The sequence below is a fragment of the Bos indicus x Bos taurus genome, chromosome X, assembly GCF_003369695.1.
Source record: "Bos indicus x Bos taurus breed Angus x Brahman F1 hybrid chromosome X, Bos_hybrid_MaternalHap_v2.0, whole genome shotgun sequence".
Lineage (NCBI taxonomy): Eukaryota > Metazoa > Chordata > Mammalia > Artiodactyla > Bovidae > Bos > Bos indicus x Bos taurus.
In genome coordinates, this window is record NC_040105.1 from 2567864 (window position 1) to 2591194 (window position 23331).

Sequence of the window (23331 nt, forward strand, 5' to 3'; positions counted from 1 at the left end):
GATGGCTGGATGGCATCACTGACTCAATGGACATGAGTTTGAGTAAACTCTGGGAGTTGGTGATGGACTGGGAGGCCTGGTGTGCTGCGGTTCATGGGGTCACAAAGAGTTGAACACAACTGAGTGACTGAACTGAACTGAACGGAACTGAAGTGTATATTGCCACTTATATAACAGAAAATTTTGGGTGACTTTTTATGGGTCCTCTGTGCATGTACATGAAAAAAGTTGTTATTTGGCACGGAGTACTTGTACAAGCACACAAAACCAAATATTAAAGGGTAAGACGAATTGGATTAATTTTTGAACAGACACCTTGGGAAAGAATATCCAGAATGGACTGAACTCATTCTTGTTAGTCATTTGGCAAATGCATTCAAGTTACTGGAAACAATGTAACATGGGAACAAAATAATTTTCCAATAACTGAAAATACACAAAACTTTATCTATGCAAACAAGTCCTTTCAATTGGTTTGAAAAACATGACTCCTTGCATATGCAGACATGAAGAGGAGTGCAGTCTTCATTGCATGTAAGAGGACAGGGGAAGATCCTGTCTCCTATCTCCTGTCCCACGGTTATTTATTGTTTTTTCTCCCTCTCTCCTGGACACCCGAGTGCGTCTCTATCGAATCCTCATCAGAATTGCCTCTGATGAGCACCTGTCCTATTAAAGGCACAGTTTCCTGGGGCTTCCCTGGTAGCTGGTAAAGAATCCACCTGAAATGATGAAGACATGGGTTAGCCCCTAGGTTGGGAAGATTCCCTGGAGAAGGGAAAGGCTACCAATCCCAGTATTCTGGCCTGGAGATTTCCATGGACTGTATAGTCCATGGGGTTGCAAAAAGTTGGACACGACCGATTGACTTTCACATTTCCTGGATATTTAAAGTGGAAAATTGTGTGTTTGAAATCAAGTGACTTTTGCACAGACACACATTTGCAGGGCAGATATTAAATCAATTTATTTAAGCCTTCAGAAATCAAACACGACCAGACAGCACATGACCAGTGACCAGGAGAAATGAGACGGGAAAGAGAGTGTGTGTGAAGAGAGAAGGATCCTGTTAATCAGGAAGCAGGAAAGTCATCTTTGTGTTGTTGATCTTGATTCCATGCAGAAGAGGATGTGCCTGGTCTCAGTGACTCTGTAGGTGAATAAAAAAGGATCAAAAGTTTAGTAGAGGTGACTGTGTGATGGCTGACAGGGGTGAGCCTCAGGCAGCAGGCTGTCCAGGGTACAGGAGCCTGTAGGGGATGCAGTGGACAGAATCCTGGTGGACGTCAAAACTCCACACCTCTGAGATGGCAGGTTCCCCGTAGATGTGCATAAGGTGGGAGATTTTCCATTTGGGATTGATTTCAGGAGTAATGATTTCAGAATGCATGCTCATGGCGATGCTTCATCTATAGGTGCTTTACTGTCAATGTGGTGGAGTTACACTCCTCTCCTAATTCCACAAGTTTTATCCTTTGGGTCTTGAAGAACTAATTTTTGTTTTATTTTTAATTTCATTTTGGAATAGAAGTGATTATCCATTCTGTGTTAATTTCAGGGGTACTGGAGCCTGATTAAAGTATACATACATATATTAATATTGATTGTTTTTCAGATTCTTTTCCAATTTAGGTTTTTACAGAATATGCCATTTAGTCCCCTGTGCTATGCGTTTGGACATTGTTCTCTATCCATCCCGTACAGAGTAGTTTGCCTCTGCTGACCCAAACTGCCAATCCATATCTTTCCCAAATCCCTTACCCTTTGCAACAACAAGTCTGTTCTCTACATCTGAGTTTATTTCTGTACTGTAAACAACCTCCTCCATCTCTTATTTTTGATTCCATATATAAATGATGTACATTGCATTTGTCTATTTCTTTCTGACTTCACTCAGTACGACAATCTGTAGGTACATACGTGTTGCTGCAAATGGCATGATTTCATTCCTTTTTTAGGGCTGAGTAATATTCCATTGAATATTTACAACTTTTTTTTTGTCATATTCCTTTGCAAGCTGGTGTTTGTCTTTGCCTTTTTTCTTTCATTTTTTTTTTCCTCAACAGGAAATTAAAGCCGCACTTTAGCCGAGATCAGTGTCGTTTTCTGAGGCTGTCCTACTTTTGAAACCTTAAAGATCCCAGTAACAGAAATTACCCTCTAAAGGGGAATATGATTCAAATGCATATTTCAGACAGTGTGGTTGGAAGGCACTTAGGTTCTGTCAGAGTCACGTGAGATTAAACACTGGTCTTGAGAAACGGTGGCCACTGTTTAATCCTGGTGTTCCTGGAGGACAGACATGTGTGGACAACTATCAGGTCAGCACTGACGGGAACACTGAGCAGTTTGCACCCACTTGTGGGGATTCCTGCTTCTCTCTGATGACTCAGGCCTGCAAGATTCCTGCAGGATAAGGCTCTCTCACCAAAGCTGCTCAGCAATAATCAAGCCAACAGTTTGTAATTTCAACTGTCTCAAGAGAAATTACCTAAGGTAACAGACAAAGCTCTCCAGTGCTAGAATATACGTTATTGGGACAAATCATTGTTACGTGCAACGTTTGGCGTGTATGAATTAGGCGCAGGTGGTACAGAACCCGCCGGCTGATACAGGCAATGCAGAAAGGCTTGTTCGATCCCCCGGTTGAGAAGATCCCCTGGGGAAGGAAATGGCAACCAACTCTAGTATTCTTACCTGCAGAATCCCATGGACAGAGGAGCCTGGTGGGCTACAGCCCATGGGGGTCGTACAGAGTCTGACACAACTGAAGCCACTTATTGGGCATTAGGCATAAAATGTCCATGTGTCCTTATTGATTTATCTGGTGGGGTAGCATTAATAATGAATTATGTTTACTTACAAAAAGTGTGGAAGTAAATTTTATTCACTCCTCTGGACAGTCATCTGTGGGAAAAAAAAAATGGGAGAAATAAAAGAGCCTCTGATTACTACCGTTCCCAGTATTTTTAAAATTTCTTTTCTTTATTTAAGTAAAGTATTTTTTAAGAGGAGCTTCTCTGGTAGCTCAGTCAATAAAGAATCTGCCTGCAGTACAGGAGACCCAGGTTCCATCCCTGGGTCTGAAAGTTTGCCTGGAGAAGGAAATGGCAACCCACTGCAGTATTCTTTCCTGGAAAATCCTATGGACACAGGAGTCTGTTCGGCTATAGTCCATGGACTTACAAGAGTTGGTAATGACTTAGAGACTAAACCACCATCAACCACCATTCTACATGAGATTACTTATGGAAAAAATAAATTTTAAATAAGCTGATTTGTTTCCTGATATTTACATACCAGGTGAATGATATAGTCAGGAAAAAAGTATAATTTCATTACCATTATCAGAGAAATTCACGATATTTTCTTCTGGAATGCCTCTTTTACGCGTCTCCCTTTTGAACCTCCGATGGACTAGGTATGAAATCCGGTCACGTTTGCCTGAAAGTCACCATGCAAAAAGGAGAACGCACAGAAATTTCTGAATATACAGAACAAGGAATCGAATGTGCCAGTCTGATCTCCACTTGTATAATTTAAGAGAGCCTCAAACAGTTCGCAGGTCCCATGTTACACATGACTGCTGTCTTCAGATTTAATTTCCCTCTAACTCTGTACCTGAACCCTGCCAGCATCAGCAGCAGGACCCCCAAAGACTTGCAGGAGCTCCATGAATTTGAGACTCAACCCATCACAGTAGCAACTGACCTGCTTCTTTTACAAGCTTCCCAGAACCTGTACCTGTACTCCTGTCGAGTTCTGGACCCGTAAGGAAGCAGGGTTTTCTCATTGTGGAGACACATTAACCCCATCACACACCACTTGGGAGACAATTTACTCTTTAGCCAACCATTCTACACAGTACCGTTTCTGAAATAGACATCTACTGTCATGATGGTATACTCACCTCAGCGTTTCTGTGTGGTCATTTGGGGTCATGTCACTGTTCATAAGAAGAGTGTATTGTGATAATTTAACAGGACGAATATTTATTTTACAAGTTTCTGTTCCAGGAGTTATAATGCATGAGAAAACTGATATAAAATGATATAATTCAGGCCAGCCTTATCATAGCCATGGCTTGAGCTTAGTTGACATATTTTTTTAAAAATACTCTATAAAATAATTTTTTTTTAATATCAACAGGTAGAGACTATGTTCTAATGTTTGAGAATTATTTTTGGCCCCCGTTTCTTAGTAGATTACCTTCCAGGATACTCAAGTCAGTGAACACGAATATGAAGACCTTGTACACTGAATAGTGAATATTGTCAACACCTCGTGATTTTCTGAATGAAAGTTCTGGCATGGACACGTGGCATGACAATAGCAATGGGAATTTTAGAATGCCATACATACTAAGTATTGCAACGAAGTCTGTCTCTTTTCCTTCTTCATCCACATTGTGAATAGATCCTATTATAGCGTCAGGTGACAGATGAAGAATTGTAACTTCGTTTTCACCCGCATCTGTGAGAGAGAGAAGAGATAATATGTACAACCCTGCGTTCATTTGTTGGCAGTGGGATGTACTGTGACAGGCTGAGGGCATCATGAACAGCACGTGCGGCATTGACGATGCCTCACTCCGTAGGTGCACTGAATGCTACCGTGGTTACGACAGCAAGAAAAGCAGGCAAGACTTTCCCCCATTCTCACCTTTTCCTATACTTAGCCAGCCACTCCTTGCTGTCCTACTGAGATGCTTTCTAGAACCTGTGTCCTAGTGAAACCAATAGATGTAGTTTTTAAACTTATCTCATTTCAATTAATTGTTTGCTACTCTGAATCGTCGTCACTGTCCGCAGATTTCTCTACTTGCGCTGACCCGAGAGCCACTCTAGTTGTGGAACACGGGCTCTCGTTGCAGCGGTTTCTCTTTTGTCGAGTCGAGACTTTAGGAGGCGTGGGCTCTGTCGTAGCTGCTGGCTGGCTCTAGAGCACCTGCTCAGTAGCTGTGGCACATGGGCTTTGGGCCCCATGGCGTGCAGGATCGTCCCGGGCCAGAGATCCAATCCATGAGTCCTGCGTTGGCTGGCAGAATCTTATCCAGAGGACCACTGGGGAAGTCCCCAACAGTGTTTCCCAAGCAGAAGTTCTAAAAGCCTTTGTATTCCTGTTATCCCAGCCATGGTGTTGATTTCTCTGGACCAAAATCAGCCTACCATTCATACGCTTGTGTTCCTGAGTGCCTAGCCTGTGCCAGGCAACCTTCAGAACACTTTACATTAATTACTCTGTTTCCTCTGCCCCCTCAGTCTGAGGTATGACAGAGCCCACTGCCGTGTCTGTTGTTCTGAAGACAGTTCACCTTCTGGGACGTGCAGGCAGTGAGCTCCGTCCCCACCTGGAGCACCGCCCCTCCTCTCTGCCCCACCCGTCCACTCTGCCCCATGTGTCTGGACAAGAAGCAGCTCTGACCTACTGCCTGTCACCTCTAAACTGTCTACATCCATTCTGCCTCTCCTGGCCTCCATCACACCCTCCTGCAATCACTCAGCGAGATGGGATGTAAACTGCACAACTGTGTTCCTGAAACACGAGAACACCTTTCCTCAGTGTTAAAATACTTAAAATCATGTCTGCTTGAGAAGGAGAAAAAAAAAATAGCTGAAACAGCTTCACTGTCTCATAACCCCGAAAATACATACAACATGCCCAAGCCAACCACGAGTCCATGAACCTTGAATCACATTGAAATAATTTAAGCCAGATGATGCATGTCCTCAGATTATCAGTGACCACCTGCTCTTTCCCGCAACTTCACCAAGGTGGGCATAGCAGCATCACTGTGAAGGCGATTGCACAGTGAGAGGAAAGCTATCTTCTGGGTGTCAGGTCACCGTCAAGGTCGCTGCTTGTGCTGTGCTTGATGTGAGACAGCTCACCCCACAAAACACACCTGGGGGTTAGCTCCTGAAAGAGACCCGTGGAAGACGGCAAACTATTCTGTTTCTCTCTCTTGTTATCCGCTCTGTAAAAATCCAGCTAAAAAGTATTAGAAAGATGAAGGAAACAATAGCAGTGGAAGCATTCATGATTCAGTCAAAGGAAAAAATAATATGGGAATTATGATGCTGGGAAAGATTGAAGGGGGAGGAGAAGGGGATGACAGAGAATGAGATGGTGGAATGGCATCACTGACTCGATGGACATGAGTTTGTGCAAGCTCCGGGAGTTAGTGGTGGACAGGGAGGCCTGGCGTGCTGCAGTCCGTGGGGTCGCAAAGAGTCATGCACGACTGAGCAGCTGAACTGAACTGAAGAATATGAGAGCACAGTTTAAAAATCATCGACTATTCGAAATTATCCACAAAGTATGGTGAAATATTTCAGGCACAAGTTTTACTTCTTTGCAGACATTGCATTTGCAGCTGTGCCAATACTTCGTTAAGACAAGGGTTGTGATCATATACGGATGTATTCAAATTTTCATCAGTCGCGTACCTCTTCAGCCACTTAAAATGAGGAATGGTGCTTGAAGCCCTCATGGAGGGCTTAAGGATATAAATTTTAGCCAGCACCCCCATTGCTTTGAACATGAGCTGCCTTTAAGATTGAACTCAGGATAGTTTCCTTGGATTTAACTACTTCTACCACAGTTTTGTCAGATTTAGATGTTGTAAGACCCTTTTTAAAAAGTGACTGATGCCAGTGTGCAAACTCAAGACAGAACCTTGAGACGTTGGTTCACAAGGCTCTTGTAAATTTTCTGTGAGAACCTTCTCAGTCTCATTTCAGTCACTCAGTCGTGTCTGACTCTTTGGGACTCCACAGACTGCAGCACGCCAGGCCTCCCTGTCCATCACCAACCCCTGAAGTTTACTCAAACTCATATCCATTGAGTCCGTGTTGCGATCCAACCATCTCATCCTCTGTCATCCCCTTCTCCTCCTGCCTTCAATCTTTCCGAGAATCAGGGTCTTTTCCAATGAGTCGGCTCTTCACGTCAGGTGTAAAAGTATTGGAGTTGCAGCTTCAACATCAGTCCTTCGAATGAACATTCAGGATGTTCACGGTGAGAACCGTACAAAATACAAATCTGACACCTGTGCTTAGTCTCGTTTTTCTCGTTGTTCAGATGCTAGGTCACTTCCAACTCTTTGCAATCTGATGACTACACCAAATCAGGCTCTTCTCTTCTCCACTATCTCTGTTTGCTCAAACTCATGCCCATCATGAAGGTGATGCCATCTATCCATCCAATCCTCTGGCCACCCCATTCTCCTTCTGCCTTCATTCTTTCCCGGCATCGAGTTCTTTTCCAACAAGCTGGCTCTTATCAGGTGGCCAAGGGATTGGAGCTTCAGGTTCACCATCAGTCCTTTCAATGAATACTCAGGGTTGGTTTCCTTTAAGATTGACTGGTTTGATCTTCCTGCAGTTCAAGGGACTTCAAGAGTCTTCTCGAGCACCACAGTTCGAAAGTATCAATTCTTCGGTGCTCAGCCTTCTTTATGATCCACTCATCATATGATCTTTTCGTCTCACATCCATACATGACTACTAGAAAAACCATAGGTTTGACTCTATGGGTTGTTGTCAGCAAAGCAACATCTCTGCCTTTAAATGCAGAGTTGAAGTTTGTCTTACCTTTACTTCCATGGAGTAAGCGTCTCTTAAATTCATGGTTGCAGTCACCATCTGCAGTGATTATGGAGCCCATGAAAATAAAATCTGTCACTGCTTCCACACTTTCCCCTTTCTATTTGCCATGAAGTAATGGAACCAGATGCCATGGTCTTAGTTTTTTGAATGCTGTGTTTCAAGCCTGCCTTTTCATTCTCCTCTCTCACACTCATTCAGAGGCTCTATAGTTCCTCTTCACTTTCTGCCATTAGAGTGGTATCATCTGCATATCAGAGGCCCTTGATATTTCTCCTGGCAATCTCGATTCTAGCTTGAGATTCACCTAGCCTGGCATTTCACATGATGCACTCTGCATACGAGTCATGTAAGCAGGGTGACAATACACAGCCCCGAGGTACTGCTTTCCAGTTTGGAACCAATGCATTTTTCCATGGGCAGTTCTAACTGCTGCTTCTTGATTCGCATACAGGTTTCTTCGGAAACAGGTAAGGTGTTCTGGTATTCCCATGTCTTTAAGAATTGTCCACAGTTTGTGGCAAGCCTTTAGTCAAAGGCTTAAGCATAATCAGTTAAGTAGAAGTTAATGTTTTTCTGGAACTCCCTTACTTTCTCCATGATCCAGCAGATGTTGGCAATTTGATCTCTGGTTCCTCTACCTCTGCAAAACCCAGCTTGCAAATCTGGAAATTCTCAGATCATGTGCTGCTGAAGGCCGGCTTGAAGGATTTGGAGCATAACCTGACTAGCATGTGAAATTAGCAGATTGTGTGGTAGTTAACATTTTTTGGTGTTGCCCTTCTCTGGGATGGGAACAGAAACTGCCTTTTGCAGTCCTGTGGCCAATGCTCAGCTTTCCAAATTTGCTGACATATTATGTGCAGCATTTTAACAGCAGTATCTTTTAGTAATTTAGATAGCTCAGGTTGAATGTCATCAGCTCCACTAACTTTTTTCACAGGAGTATTTCCTAAGGCTTACTTGACTTCACTCTCTAGGATGTCTGGCTCTAGTCTTGTTGAGTAAACCTCCGTTGTGTGGAGACAGTCTGGTCCTTGACTTCTAATTGTTAGTAGGAGTAGAATGCTGGTGTATGGGGTAATTGAAGGAAGTCAAGACCAAGATTTCCACCCAAACACACTCCTCCCAGTGAAAACACTCTTCCATTCAACATCAAATACTTACAATCAACATGATAAACAAAAAGTCTTTGCCTTACTCCTGTGACTTGTTTTTTACACATTCTCCGTCTGACCTTAAAGACAAAATATGTTCAAGTTGTGTTATTAAAATGGCAAAGTTCAGTATATAATTAGAATTTCTTTTTGTATCACACCCCAGGTTGTGCTTGTGTCACGTTACTGCCTGTGAACAATGTGGACAAAGAGAAGAAATATGTTGTCTAAGATCAAGCGACTGTGCGGTGACTAGGATGGTTTCTCTACACGTTAGATCTGATTAGTGGTTGCAAAGATGAATTTCAAACACAATATAGGCCTTGTTTAAAGCCAGTACACATGGAGACGTCTAGAATTTTAGGAAAGCCTAATAAGAATGAGCCTTTCCTTTATTTAGTTTCTGGAAACTGAGAGGAATAGCCATCATCACAGACCTCGGGCATTCTCTCAAAACCCTGGGAGTGATTCATTAGAGAATGTGAGAAGCTCATATCATCAAGAGTTACAAGAAAATTTGTAATTTTCTCAAAAGGCACACTCTTTATCTATCACAACACCATACGAGGATTAAGCTTTAAAGACACATCTATGTATGTATACACATTGACACATACACACATAAGCAAAAACACAAGTACACGTGATATGCTTATATGACATAAGGAAATTATACATATATAATATATGTTAAGTATATATTGTCTTATGTATAGCCCACCAAGCTCCTCCATCCATGGGATTCTCCAGGCAAGAATACTGGAGTGGGTTGCCATTTCCTTCTCCAGGGGATGGATCTTCCCCACCCAGGGATCGAACCCAGGTCTCCTGCATTGCAAGCAGATGCTTTAACCTCTGAGCCACCAGGGAAGCCCCTAGTATATATTGTCAGCTACGTAACAGAAGAATTTGGGTGACTTCTTATATTGTCCTCTGTGCATGTATGTGATAAAAAAAAAGAGAGATATTTGGCACATAGAATGCACAGGAAACAAATATTAAAATGGAAATAACTCAACAAGAATTGGGTTAATTTTTGAACAGACTCCTTGTAAAGGAACATCCACAGACATTTGAGTTTACTGTTGTCAGTCTTTAGGGAAATACACTGAAGTGACTGAAAAGAATTATAAGGCGGGAACAAAACAATTTTCCAAAAGCTGCAAATATACAAAATTTTATCTATGCAAACCAAGCCCTTTCATGTGGTTGAAAACCACAGCTCCCTGTATATGTGGACACAAAGTTAAATTTTAAAAACATTGTGCTGACTGAGAGAAACCAGAGAAAATGATGGAGAGTGCATAACTTTGTCGTCTGAAGATCCAGAAAAGGTGAGGATAAGCTGGTCAGTTCTTACCTGTTGCCCGAGGAGTAGATGTTGAATAATGAGAGATGAAAAGGAGCTGTGATGGAGCTCATTATTATATACATATAATATATATCACTCCTTATATATATATATAGTATATATATTTAATCCTAATGTGTAGTATTGACTGTGCTGGGTCTTCGTTGCTATGCAGGTTCTTCTCCTGTTGTGGTGAGCGAGGGCGACTCTGGAGTTCCAGCGCTCAGGCTTCTCACTCTGGTGGCTTCTTTTGTGCAGCATGGGCTCTGGAACGCACGCTCCAGAGCACAGGCTCAGTAGCTGTGTCACAGAAGCCTGGTCTCTCCGCAGCATGGGGGATCTTCCAGAGACGCAACTTGCGTCTCCTGCATTGGCAGGTGGATTCTTAACCGCGAGCCACCATGGAAGCCCAGAATTCTATATCTCGACTGTGGAGCTCATGAAACAGTTGTGGATATGTGAAAGCTCATTGAATAAAGACCTCGACAAAGGGCAGATTAAACATAAATACACTTCAGTAAAGCCGATTTCAGAAAGGGTGGCCGCGTGAAAAGTTAAACACAGGGCACGAAAATTGTAAAGACGGCAGAGGACGATAATAGGTGTTCTTAAAATATTAGTGACAACACACGTGCATATGTGTGTGTGGCATATATATCTGTGTGTTTGTGTGAGTCTGTATCTGTATTTGTGGTTATACTTTGACTGTATGTATACTATCTCGGCTCAGTGGTAAAGAATCTTCCTGCAATGCGGGAGACCAGGGTCCCATATTGGAGTCAGGAAGATCCCCTTGGAGAAGGGAATAGCAACCCACTCCAGAATTCTTTCAGGGAGAAATCCATGTTCTTTACCCCTACTACCAGCTGGGACGCTCATTTGGGGCTGTGAGGACTTCAGTGAATTCAGTGGTGATCAAATATCTCGTGAGGACGCCCCACAGAGCAGAGCTCACTGTGGGCTCTCTCAGTACCCTCGGTTCTGGGCTCGGTGGGAAGCATCTCTTACAAACTCTGCAGGAAGGGTTCAAGCCCCTGGATGGTTCCAGGACACAAGCCTCTTCCCACTGCCGAGCCCCTCTTTCCTTTAATGAGTGGATGCCAGTGGAGCTTCTGGAACTCCCACCGTCTTCCAAGCAAAGACACCAGGACTTCCCCTGGAGGCTCACAAGTGAACTGCCCCCACCCCAGCTCGGAGACCCTGCTCATCCACAACTCATGGCATTACGCTCTCAACATTGTCCAGAGAGTTCCCTGCAGATGGAGAAGCCTCACCCTCCTCTAGACACAAGAGCTTATAGGTTTATTTTTTCCTTCAGGGTGACTTTTACTTACTTGACATAAAAGTCGAGGTGAACTGTGTTATTTGCATGAAACTCAAGATGACATACGTACGCGTGGAATGGCCCGCCCTCAGTGATCTTGTCTTTGTTACTGGCTGCGATGTAATGGGTTTTCCATTCCCCTGAAAACTAAAATCAAATTCCTGTGAGGAAGCTTCAGCCATCTCTGGAAATTCTACCAACATCATCCCTCAGGAGTTTCCCTTGTCCTTTCACTTGGGCAGAAGTTACCTATCTTTATGGACACAGCCCTAGGTATAAAATCATGTGAAAACTCAACTCACATAAAGGAAGGACTGAGGTATTACTGGGATAGCTTGAGCTGTGTAAAGGAAGGAGCTGAGGCATTACTGAGATAGCTTGAGCTGTCTTGTCAAATGCAAGAGCCCTAGTCCAACAGCCGTGAGATCTTCTGTTTTACAAGAGCAGTGAACAGGCACGAGAGCCAATGAATAGACGGCAGAGATGATACAGAGGCCATGCAGAACAGGTATAGAGCCAGTGAATGGAGCAACTTTGAGTTGCAGGGAGATGGCCAGACTTAGGGATCCACATGACCAAACCTCAAAAGGGACACGCACACACATATACCCCAAGACCTCCTCCCAGCTTGCACCACCCCTGGTACCGGTTTGAGAATTAGCTGAGCTTCACCGTGGCCTGCATAAAGCAGACCAAGGACAACGCTGAGCAGCAGAACCTTCATCTCGCTGTCTCTTCTTCTGTAGAAGCTGAGGGTGTCCCAGTGGTTGGAGAGGATGTGAAACCAGTGCCTCTTTTATAGCCTGCATCTGTTGGCGTGATGCATCACAAACCAATGGTTGTTCCTCAAACAACCGAAGTCACACGGATGTCATCTTCAGTTTCCTGGTTGGTAGAGATAAGCTTTTCTCGCACTCTGTCATTTTAATAATGAGATTAATCTTAAAAGAATCTTTCATAGATGTGGTATTTTGTCATTTTCATAATGAGATTTGTTTCAAGAGAGGCTTATGAATAAGTGAGAAATCACAGAACACGTGTGAAAATTTCAAAGTCAGGAATATTTACTTTATATCCGGAGATCCAAAATGGGATGAGCTGTCCAAGGCACATACTGCCTGCAGCCTCCCACTCCCCGTGTTGCTCACTTAACAGAGGAGAGTGTTTAAAATTTATTATGTAAAAGTAAATATTGACTGTGTGCATTAGCCAAGGAAAATCTGTTTTGTAAGTGACCTTTGGAAAGTCTCCTGTTTCTCAAAAGTGAGGAGCATGTCAGCACAAAGCATCCCACAGTGGGCTCTTTCTTCCTAGTTTCTAAGAGGAAGAGCCATTCAAATGTCCTTAACCTTATTCGAAGAGGGGATGTCAACAATTCATTTTCATTACCCCTTTTCCGAATACCTTTTAACCACCTATTCTCTCATGCGGTAATTACTCAGTAACTCTGTGGTTTCTCTGGGTGCGTGAACAAGCAGGATAGTAGTTCTTATAATTTTTAGAATTTAAATGGGAAAAGCAAATTTCCGGACTCCATATTTCTAGTTATTTTCCTAGCTTCATATGAAAGAATCTATTGTTTTGTATTTTTAATCAAATTTTTACTTATGTTCATCTTCATTGATAGTGATTTATCAAGTAAATACATTAAAAGATGTGATATTTTCTGAGTGCAGAAATGAAGAAACAGTGAGTTTCCCAAGTCAGCTGAGGCACAATCCCTGGAGGGCTCACCCAGTACTGGCTGCTCCTGAGACAAATCAGAGCTCAGAGTCCTATGCTTAGATTCAACCTTGTCTCAAGAATGTCTTCGGCTCACTTCTTCAGTTGATCCTTTCCATCTTTCCATGGAACAACAGTATTATCTTTTGTTTCGTCTTCCTTCTTTTCTTTTGGTTGCCGTGTCATTTTTTCTCTTTCGTTCACACATCCCTTTGTATCGTATCCTGTTGTAGTTTTTGGCTGTGAAATCTGGGCGATTGAAGGCTTTCCTGTCTCAAAAGACCCTGAAATGATTGCCTCTCTTTGGTGTTCGATCCAGATGATAATTTGTTTTTTTCTTTTAAATTTTATTTTATTTGATAATTTGTTTTTTTGTCTGTCTCTTTTGGCTGCACCCAGCAGCACACAGGTTCTTAGTTGTCCAACCAGGAATAAAACCTATACCCAGCAAAGTGGAAGTGCAGGATCCTAACCACTGGACCACCAGGAAGGTCTCTGAATCAGATCATTTCCAGCAGGGATGTGGTCCCAGCTAGCACCGCTTATCTGCCCGTCATCACTCTTCCATCTCAACCTCTGCACTTCCAGCATTTTCAGGTCTTTCTTTCGGGTTCCCACCAACACGTGTCCCCTCGGAATGTATCCTAAGACCATCGTGTCTTAGGAAGGCCTCACTGTCTGCCAGTCCAGGGGACATTAATCTTCAGTTGCTCTGACAAGTTTTTCACAACAGTTGTGAAAATCCTGCTGTCTCCCATTCATCTCACGCTCTCCTTCCCTCACTGTGTTCCCGAGCCTGTTCTCTGCATCTGTGTCTCCACTCCTTCCCTGCCACGTGGCTCAGAAGTTCATGCCACACAGGGAGCCCAGCCATGCGCTCTACGACAACCTAGAGGGGGCGGGATAGAGCAAGTGGAGCGGCTCAAAGCAGAGGTGATGTGAGGACAGTTGTGATGCTTAGCTTGCCGCACGCAAGGTGTGAAGAGAACATGGCAAAGCAATTCTCCAACTAAAAAATAAACTAAAAAAAAAAGAAAATTGCCACTTGCAAGGGAATTCATTTAAAAAAAAAGAAATCCTATTGTTTTGTACCAAAAGGAAGTCATACAGCCTTTAATACAAACTATGTCACGAATCGTGGTCAAAATGCAGATAATGTAATGATAAATAAAAAGACAACCATCTCACTCAAATGTTAACTCAGCAACCACTCAAAAATAACGCTAAAGCTAGGCTTGCTATGTCTCCTTCTTGAATTTATCCACGTTTCTGTAACTAGGAAGCCTCTCTCTCCCAGTTTATTAATTTTGTCTTGCTTGTCTGTTTTCTCTGTTAGCACTGATTTTACATCTTAGAATGCACAACTCCTGTCTAAAACAGTGAAAGGAGGCTATTGAGCTTGGCTACCCAGAACTCTGCGTTCCCTCTAGCATTCATCAGCAAGGTTCCAATGCAATTAGAATTTAATATGACATAATAAACCACAAGCCCACGTTTTTTCAAAGAAAACAATTGCATATGTAGCTTATATTATAAAAACATGTTTTTTAATATATATTTATTTCCAGGTTTATTTATTTGTTTCAGGTCTTAGTTGCAGCACATGGAATTTTGTTTCATTATGGCCAGTTTTTAGTTACGGCGCATGGACTCTCTAGCTCTATGACCAACAGGCCAATGAATCCGAGAGACGAGGTATTGAGGCAAGGAATATGACTTGATTCAGAAAGCTGGCTAACCGAGAAGATGACAGGCTAATGTCCCCAAGTAATCATCTTGTCAGGGTCCGGATGCCTGGTTCTTATACAGAGCCAGATGGAGAGAAGTAATGAGAGACTCAAGTCAAAAGACGGAACAGAGAGCAAGAGATAGTGAGGAAGGAAAGTCAAAAGGGTCTTCAGTCTTGTAAAACATCTCTCCCAAGGGCCGATCTTTGGAAGGGGTGTGTTCATCTCTTCCTTTCATTGGTGGGAAAGGTCAGATCGTCTCCCTGTGAGCTGAACACAGGCACTCTAGTTTAACAGCCAGGCAGAGGGACATGGTCCTCTGAGGCAGGCCATTACGTAGGACTATGATAGCAATGGCAAGGAAAAGCAAGTCAAAGGAAACAGTTCCAACAGGGAGTCAGAGCCGGTTCTTCTCTACGACGATTTCCCCCATCTTAGTCCACTCCATAAGTCTTGTTGAAAAACGACCGTCCTGCTTTATCAGATTTCTCTTTCTGGGGGTGTCTCCCATTGCTGCTGAGTGTTAATGTGTCTTCTCTTGGTTCCTCTTTGTAAAGGGTCTAGAAGTCTAGACTTAGACGGCTTCACACCCAGAAGGCAGCATCTCCAGTTGTGGAAGCATCTCAAGGTGTGTATGCGAAGACTGAAAAGCCGTGGCTTATTGAAATGATTTCCTTGGTGTGTACCTCAGCCATCTGGGCGCCTGTAATCCTGCTTTCTCAGCATTTCCTCAGGGTTCACCATATGCAGTGACTGAAGTCTGGTGACTTCTAAGAGGCAGGTATTCCTCTTCCTCAGGGCTCGTCGGCTCATGTTCAGTTCAGTTCAGTCACTCGGTCGTTTTCGACTCTTTGCAACCCCATGGGTTGCACTTGGAGGGCTGCAATTGCTGGTTCCGTTTCTCAGGTTCCCCTCTCGATCATGAATGTGACCAATGTCTGCCGGACACTTTCCGATCAACTTTTGTCCCACTGCGTTGAGAGTCTCATTTCAGTGATTTTGTTTGTTTGTTTGTTTTTGTCCAGTCCAGTCACATATTCTTTTTAAGCCACTACAGGTGTTATGCTTTGTACCAGGGCCAGCAGTAATTTTAAAAATCCCTGGATTGTCTCTAACTATAATCCAGGAGCCATTTTCCTATGTAGCTTCTTCCCATACCTAGAATCACACTGTCCAATTGTTTTATGTTATACGTGTGATTTTCTCAAAATGTTTAGCCACAGAGGTATTTTGGATGCCCGATTACATATTGGTTACTGCAAGAGACAACAACCTTATAAATTAGACAGGATATAAGTCATGAAGCTAGTAACATAGAGAATGATGTAGTTCAGCAGAGAAACAGGAGGCATGATTGGAAAACAAAGAACAAAGTTAAACAATGGTTCGTATAACTAGTTTTAATCCATTTGTGATAATCAAGTGACCCAAGGAGGCATAACTGATTTAATGAGCTATCTGCAGTTTCATTGTACTGGCCACGCACATTTTTACATGGCTTAATGGTTGAGACAAGCCTATACTGGCAGAATCAACTAGGTAGAGAGAAAAAGATAAATGTTTCCATTTTACTCACAAAAGTTATAATTTACCAAGGTAGTATTCAGTTCAGTTCAGTCGCTCAGTCATGTCCAACTCTTTACAACCCTATAAATTTGGCAGCACGCCAGGCCTCCCTGTTCATCACCATCTCCCGGAGTTCACTCAAACTCATGTCTATCGAATCGGTGATGCCATCCAGCCATCTCATCCTCTGTCATCCCCTTCTCCTCCTGCCCCCAATCCCTGCCAGTGTCAGAATATTTTCCAATGAGTCACGTCTTTGCATGAGGTGGCCAAAGTACTGGAGTTTCAGCTTTAGCATCATTCCTTCCAAAGAACACCCAGGGTTGATCTTCTTTAGAATGGACTGGTTGGATCTCCTTGCAGTCCAAGGGACTCTCAAGAGTCTTCTCCAACACCACAGCTCAAAAGCATCCATTTTTCGGTGCTCAGCTTTCTTCACAGTCCAACTCTCGCATTCATACATGACCGCTGGAAAAACCATAGCCTTGACTAGACAGACCTTTATTAGCAAAGTAATGTCTCTGCTTTTCAATACTATCTATGTTGGTCAAAACTTTTTTTCCAAGGAGTAAACATCTTTTAATTTCATGGCTGCAGTCACCATCTGCAGTGATTTTGGAGTATAAGTCATAATTACTTTAAGAGAAGATTTTGCTTACACCTGGAAAATACAGATTTAAACCAGTAATTTCTTATATAGAAATCATAAAATTTATGACCATATGTACTAGTTCACTCAGGTCTCTGTAAGTTATTCTTTATGTTAACAGCTTTATGAAGCCTTCAGGTTTCCCATTAGAATTCTTTCATAATCTTTTTTACTCAGTTCAGCATTATGGTCTGAATGTCAGAATCTTGTGTTTATCCAAAATCCTTTGTTTATCACTGTCCTTGAAAGCATTTCTCCAAAGGCATAAGAGTGAAGCAATAGCTGTCTATAATGAGAAAAGACTTCAGAAGTCAAGTTTAATTCTGATTACAAGGTAATTGACAAACCAATCCAGTTACTGCTATAACCTACAACACTTTCAGATAATAACTAGAATTATGACTAATAATATTCTACCGGAACATATCAGATTTCTAGGAATTCCATATAATCTCTAGACTATCTTTATCATTTACAATATAACTTAAGGTTTATTACTAATCTGAAAACACCTCCCATGCAGTTTAACATATCAAGTGAACCTAATCAGGTCAATATCTTCCTTTGGGATGTTTTGGGGGCCTTTTGAAGCATCCCAAAGTTAGATGGAGGTAATTTGATTTGAGAATTTTGTCAAAAGAACTTTCAGAAGAAAAAAAGATTTTAAAACACAACAGGCTCATAGGTCTCTGTGAAAGAAGTTATTTACTAAGCCAAAGTGATAATAAAAAGTTCAAAGGCAAATACAGAACAGATCACTTAAAAAGGTAAAGAAACTTAACATTTGCTATAAAAAGCAACTGAACATCTTCAGAAAACTTGCCTTAGTTTTTTTAAAAACAAATTTACATTTTGCATCTGCTTACTTTAAAAGTTCATTTATTCAATTAAACTTGTTTTAAATTTACTCAGTCCTGAGTGATCAAGTACAAAACCCATTTTGGAACCCTTATCCAGAAATCTTTTGTCACGTAACTGTTTCAAAATAATTTTAACTTCTAAGTTGTAGAATATCTCAAGAGATCCTAAAAGGTGGAAGACTTTCTAAAAGTTCACTCAAAACTCCTGTTTCATTTGCATACTCTCCTCAAAAGTTTCTTCACATTGAGTTACTTTCCTTGCTGACAGATTTGTAAGACATATGATAAGATTTTATTTAGCTTCTGTTAAACATCGACACAATTCAAATATTATCAGTTCAGTTCAGTCGCTCAGTCATGTTCGACTCTGCGTCCCCATGAACTGCAGCACACCAGGCCTCCCTGTCCTTCACCAACTCCCGGAGTCCACCTAAACCCATGTCCATTGAGTCGGTGATGCCATCCAACCATCTCATCCTCTATCATCCCCTTTTCCTGCTGCCCTCAATCTTTCCCAGCATCTGGGTCTTTTCCAACGAGTCAGCTCTTTGCATCAGGTGGCCAAAGGATTGGAATTTCAGCTTCAGTACCAGTCCTTCCATTGAATATGCAGGACGGATTTCCTTTAGGGTGGACTGGTTGGATCTCCTTGCAGTCCAAGGGACTCAAGAGTCTTCTCCAACACCGCAGTTCAAAAGCATCAATTCTTCACTGTTCAGCTTTCTTTATAGTCCAACTCTCACATTCATCCATGACCACTGGAAAAACCATACTTAAAGTTATATCTAATGTTGATAATCAAGACAGGCCTCTATTAATTAGATCAACAAACTTAAACATTAATACCAGACACTAATTTAATATGGAATATCCCGGTTCATGTGAATGTGACAGTCATTTGGCATAATTTTTTTCTTTTACTTAGAATTGTTTGGTTTGTATGTTTGTGAGCACTTACATTCACTTAATTAAATAGAGCTCTTTTATAAAGCAACTGTGGCAGCGTTATCCAAAGACAAAGATGCCTACATACAGCAACAAAGAGGCCTCAGTTTATATTTCAAGAATTCGGTCCTAAGTCAGGTAGAGCAATGTAAAAACCCATCAATTTGCAAAAGAGTTTAGATTCAAATGGGGTTTCTGAGAAATGGAACAAGTCAAGCTCACTTGGCTAGATGGCTGAATATTTGCAGGAAAAGAAATTTATAAGTATCTTGTACAAACCAGCTTCTAAATTACGTTGCACTCTCTTAAATTTAGAAGACCAGATGGGACATTTTCATCTCAAAACTGCAGGCAAATTCTTCCTATGATGACTTTGTTTCCCCCTTGTTTAACATTCACAAGCCTCTTAAGATAAACGGGGAAAGATTTTGGATGGTAAAGGATTTTCGGAGCCACCCTTGGGTCCTGGAAAGACTGCATTTGTAAAACAAAGATAGTTTGTTTTTCTGTTTGAAAGAATTGGAAACGGTTACCTCAATGAAGTTGAAGGACTTGACATACCCATTACCTATGTTGGAAAACTTCACTTTTACTCATTTAGCTTAGGGGAGAAGACCTCTAGGGAAGGCTCAGAGGCAACATCTAGGCTCCTGTAAATCAACCTGGACTGAAGGGGAAAGAGGTGAAGGCACCAGGAAAGACAGAAGGAGAAGTCTGCATAGTCCTACCAGGAAGGCAGCAATCAGGGGGAACTGAGGTCAGTGATTTGCTTAAACCAATATGTGCCTCATTTGCACGGAAGTCCTGAGGACAAATAGGGTCTTGCCCAAATATTTTCTGATCATGACCGGCTAGCCTCAAGCATCTAGGCTCCTGGCTGGCTAAGGCAGACTTCTCACCAAGTCCAACCTCCCTCTGGTCACCACACAACAGGCCACTGTATCTGAGAGACTTGGCACTGAAGCCAGGAATATCACTTCATTTGGAAAGCCAAATGATCAAGAAGATGGCAGACTAACGTCTCAGGGCAGCTATCTTGTTGGGGTCTGGATGCCAGGTTCTTCTATAGAGTCAGATGGAGAGGAGCGATGAAGAACTTATACCAAAAGGCAAAACAGAGAGTGAGAGATAGTGAGGAAGTAACGTAACCTGTGTCTTCAGTCTTGCAAGACATCTCTGGGAAGGACCAGCCTTTGGAAGGGGTGTGTTTATCTCTTCTTTTTTGTAGCCGCTCACAGGTGGTCAGGTTCAGATGATCTCTCTATGAACTGAAGAAAGGCACTTGAGTTTACAGTCACGCAGAGGGGCAGTGTCCTTTGAGGCAGGTCGTTATGTACCATTGAGCTTTCCTGGTGGCTCAGGTGGTAAAGAATCTTCCTGCAATACGAGAGGGCCAGGTTCTTTCCCTGGTCGGAAAAATCCCCTGGAGCAGGGAATGGTTACTCACTCCAGTATTCTTACCTGGAAAATCCCATGGATGGAGGAGCCTAGCAGGCTACATAGTTCATGGGGTACAAAGAGTCAGACAGAACTGACTGGCTAACAGCTTTGACTCTGATTATATATGATTATAATAACAGCAGCAGCGAAAAGCAAGTCAAAGAAAGAGTTCCAGCCTGGGGTCAGAACGGTTACTTCTCTGCAGCAGTTAACAAGCTCAGCAGTGCATCAGTGCATCGTGTGGACTTAGCTTCCCTGCAGCATGTGGGGTCGAAGTTCCGCATCTAGGGATTGAACCTGCAGTCTCCAGCATTGGGAGGCAGATTCTTGGCTACTGGATCACCAGGGAAGCCCCACAGTTTTTGAGATCTACCTTGGTGACCTTCTCTACACAGTGCTTCTCAAAGAGGAAGATGCTCAGTGACCCCAGACAAGGTGACACATGCCTGATGGAGCATGTTTAGTGTTGAGCCTGACCCTGCATTTCTTTTTTCTTTTTTTAATTATATTTATTTATTTTTTTTACTTCATATTTATTTTAATTGGAGGCTAGTTACATTACAATATTGTAGTGGGTTTTGCCATACATTGACATGAGTCAGCCGTGGGTGTACGTGTGACCCCATTCTGAACCCCCTCCCACTTCCCTCCCCATCCCGTCCCTCTCGGTTGCTCCAGTGCACCGGCTCTGAGTGCCCAGTTTCATGCATCAAACTTGGACTGGTGATCTATTTCACATGTGATAATATACATGTTTCAATGCTATTCTCTCAAATCATCCCACCCTCACCTTCTTCCAAAGAGTCCAAACATCTGTTCTTTATTTCTGTGTCTCTTTTGCTGTCTCACATATAGGGTCATCGTTACCATCTTTCTATATTCCATATATATGCATTAATATACTGTGTTGATGTTTTTCTTTCTGACTTACTTCACCCTGTATAATAGGCTCCAGTTTCCTGCACCTCATTAGAACTGATTTAAATGCTGAACCTGCATTTCTAACAAGCAACCGGAAGATGACATCACTTCTGGTTTCAAGCCAACACTTTTTAGAAGGAGGTCTTCTCAAAGTTTGTCCCCTTTTTAAAAGTTCCCTGCCATACAATTTCCCCGTGTAGATTTCTCTGTCTTTAAGTAGCAGCTTTGGTCTGACCAGACCGGAAAGTTCTTTTCTAAGGCTGCTTCTCAACCAGGCGTGCTGTGGCTCCCAGGAGACACACTTGTGTATGGGGATGTTTCTGGTTGTCACAGTGGGAGAGGTGGCTGTTGACACCTTCCATCTGGTCGATAGAGTTGAATCAGGCTACTGAAGAGCCTGCAATGCACAGACCAGTAGCTCACAGAGAATTATCCAGTCGTGTCCATCACTGGGAGGCTGAAAATCCTGGATCACCTGAGTTAACCAGCTGCTCTGACCCAGAATGAAGCCTCAGTCCTTGTAGGAACCCGTAGATTTTCTAGAGGACATGGTCCCCCCTCCAGTGTCAAAGACCCACACTCCCTAACTCCTTCTCCCTTCATCATCGCTTATTCTTTTTATAAGCGGTCTTCATTCCCTGGTGAGTAACTTCCACAATGTCATGGTCTTCGCGTTTGATGTTGGCTGAACCTCCAGTGCTAGAACTGGTGAATGAGTGAGACAGGCTGCTTCCTCGGAGGTTTCTGTTCTCAGCAGGCAAATTTCGGCAACCATGTGTACAAGATAGGACATTTCTTGGTGAAAAGAAATATCACACAGACGTCAGAGAGGGCAGGTTCCACAAAGGAAATTTCCATTGTGAATCACCTCTGTGTACTTTTGTGTTTTTTTTTTTGTTCCTGAATTGGTATTTATCCACTGGTGTCTGTTTTGTTTCCAGTTCCGTGTGTGTGTGTTTGTCAATTCCTGTGTGGGTAATTCAGGCAGTCAGCCTTTGGCTGTAGTCCTTGATCAATATGTTTCATTATTTATATCAATTGTATAGGAATTAAGATTTCCCCCTCCACCCTACTCTTATCATTGATGTCTTGTTAGCTAATGCCAGGTTGGAACCCAAAGCCAGCATCAATAACAGTAAACCTCAGTTTTTGCCCTTCTCAAGGTGTGTGCAGCAAATGAGACAAAACTTTCATTTTTTGCCGACTGTCTTGATTTCTCCTTTTCCTGACAGGAACAGGCTAGAAATTGAATTCAGCACAATGTGCTGTAAACTTTTACCTACATGTACATCATAAAGAATGTGCGTTCTGTAGAATTTCCCCTCTCCATGCTTTGTCCTGAATTCAGAAAATACAGATTTAGTGTGTACAATTGTCTAAGTCTGAGAATTTAGCAAGAAGCTGGCAGATTCAGTACATCATCCAGTGAGCAGCCTTGCTGTGAAAGGAGGCAGAATATATAAGAGCTTAGCAAGTAATTGGGCTTCCCTGGTGGTTCAGTTGGTAAAGAATCTTCCTGCAATTCAGGAAGACCCGGGTTCGATCCCTGGGTTGGGAAGATCCCCTGGAGAAGGGAAAAGCTATCCACTCTAATATTCTAGCCTGGAGAATTCCTGGACTGTGTTGTCCATGGGGTCATGAGGAGTCAGACATGACTGAGGAACTTTCATGGCACATGTTTGTAAGTTGTAGGATGAAGAATAAAGAAAGCTGCGAAATGGTGCTGATGAGTGTAATTACAGGGCAGGAATAGAGATGCAGAGATAGAGAGCAGACATGTGGACTCAAGGAGGGAGGGAGAGGGAGGGACAAAGTGAAAGAGAAGCACAAACATATATACACTGCTGCATGTAAAACAGATTGCTAGTGGGGAGCTGCTGTATTGCACTAGGAGCTCAAGTGGGTGATCTGTAATGACAGAGAGGCGCGGGGTGGCGGTGGGAGGGAGGCTCAAGACAGACACAATATGTGTATACAGATAGCTGATTTATGCTGTAGTACAGCAGAAACCGGGAGAAATATCAATAACCTCAGATAGGCAGATGACACCACCCTTATGGCA

At 42.6% G+C, this 23331-nt stretch overlaps 1 long non-coding RNA gene across 1 annotated transcript; it reads right to left on the reverse strand.

The window, feature by feature from the left end:
- Positions 1-954: 954 nt before the first annotated feature.
- On the reverse strand, positions 955-4561 carry LOC113887433. The gene is made up of 4 exons (XR_003509738.1): positions 4363-4561; positions 3343-3444; positions 2864-2907; positions 955-1150 (listed from the first exon to the last, which is right to left on the reverse strand). It is a non-coding gene; the product is annotated as an uncharacterized LOC113887433 (long non-coding RNA).
- Positions 4562-23331: the final 18770 nt, after the last annotated feature.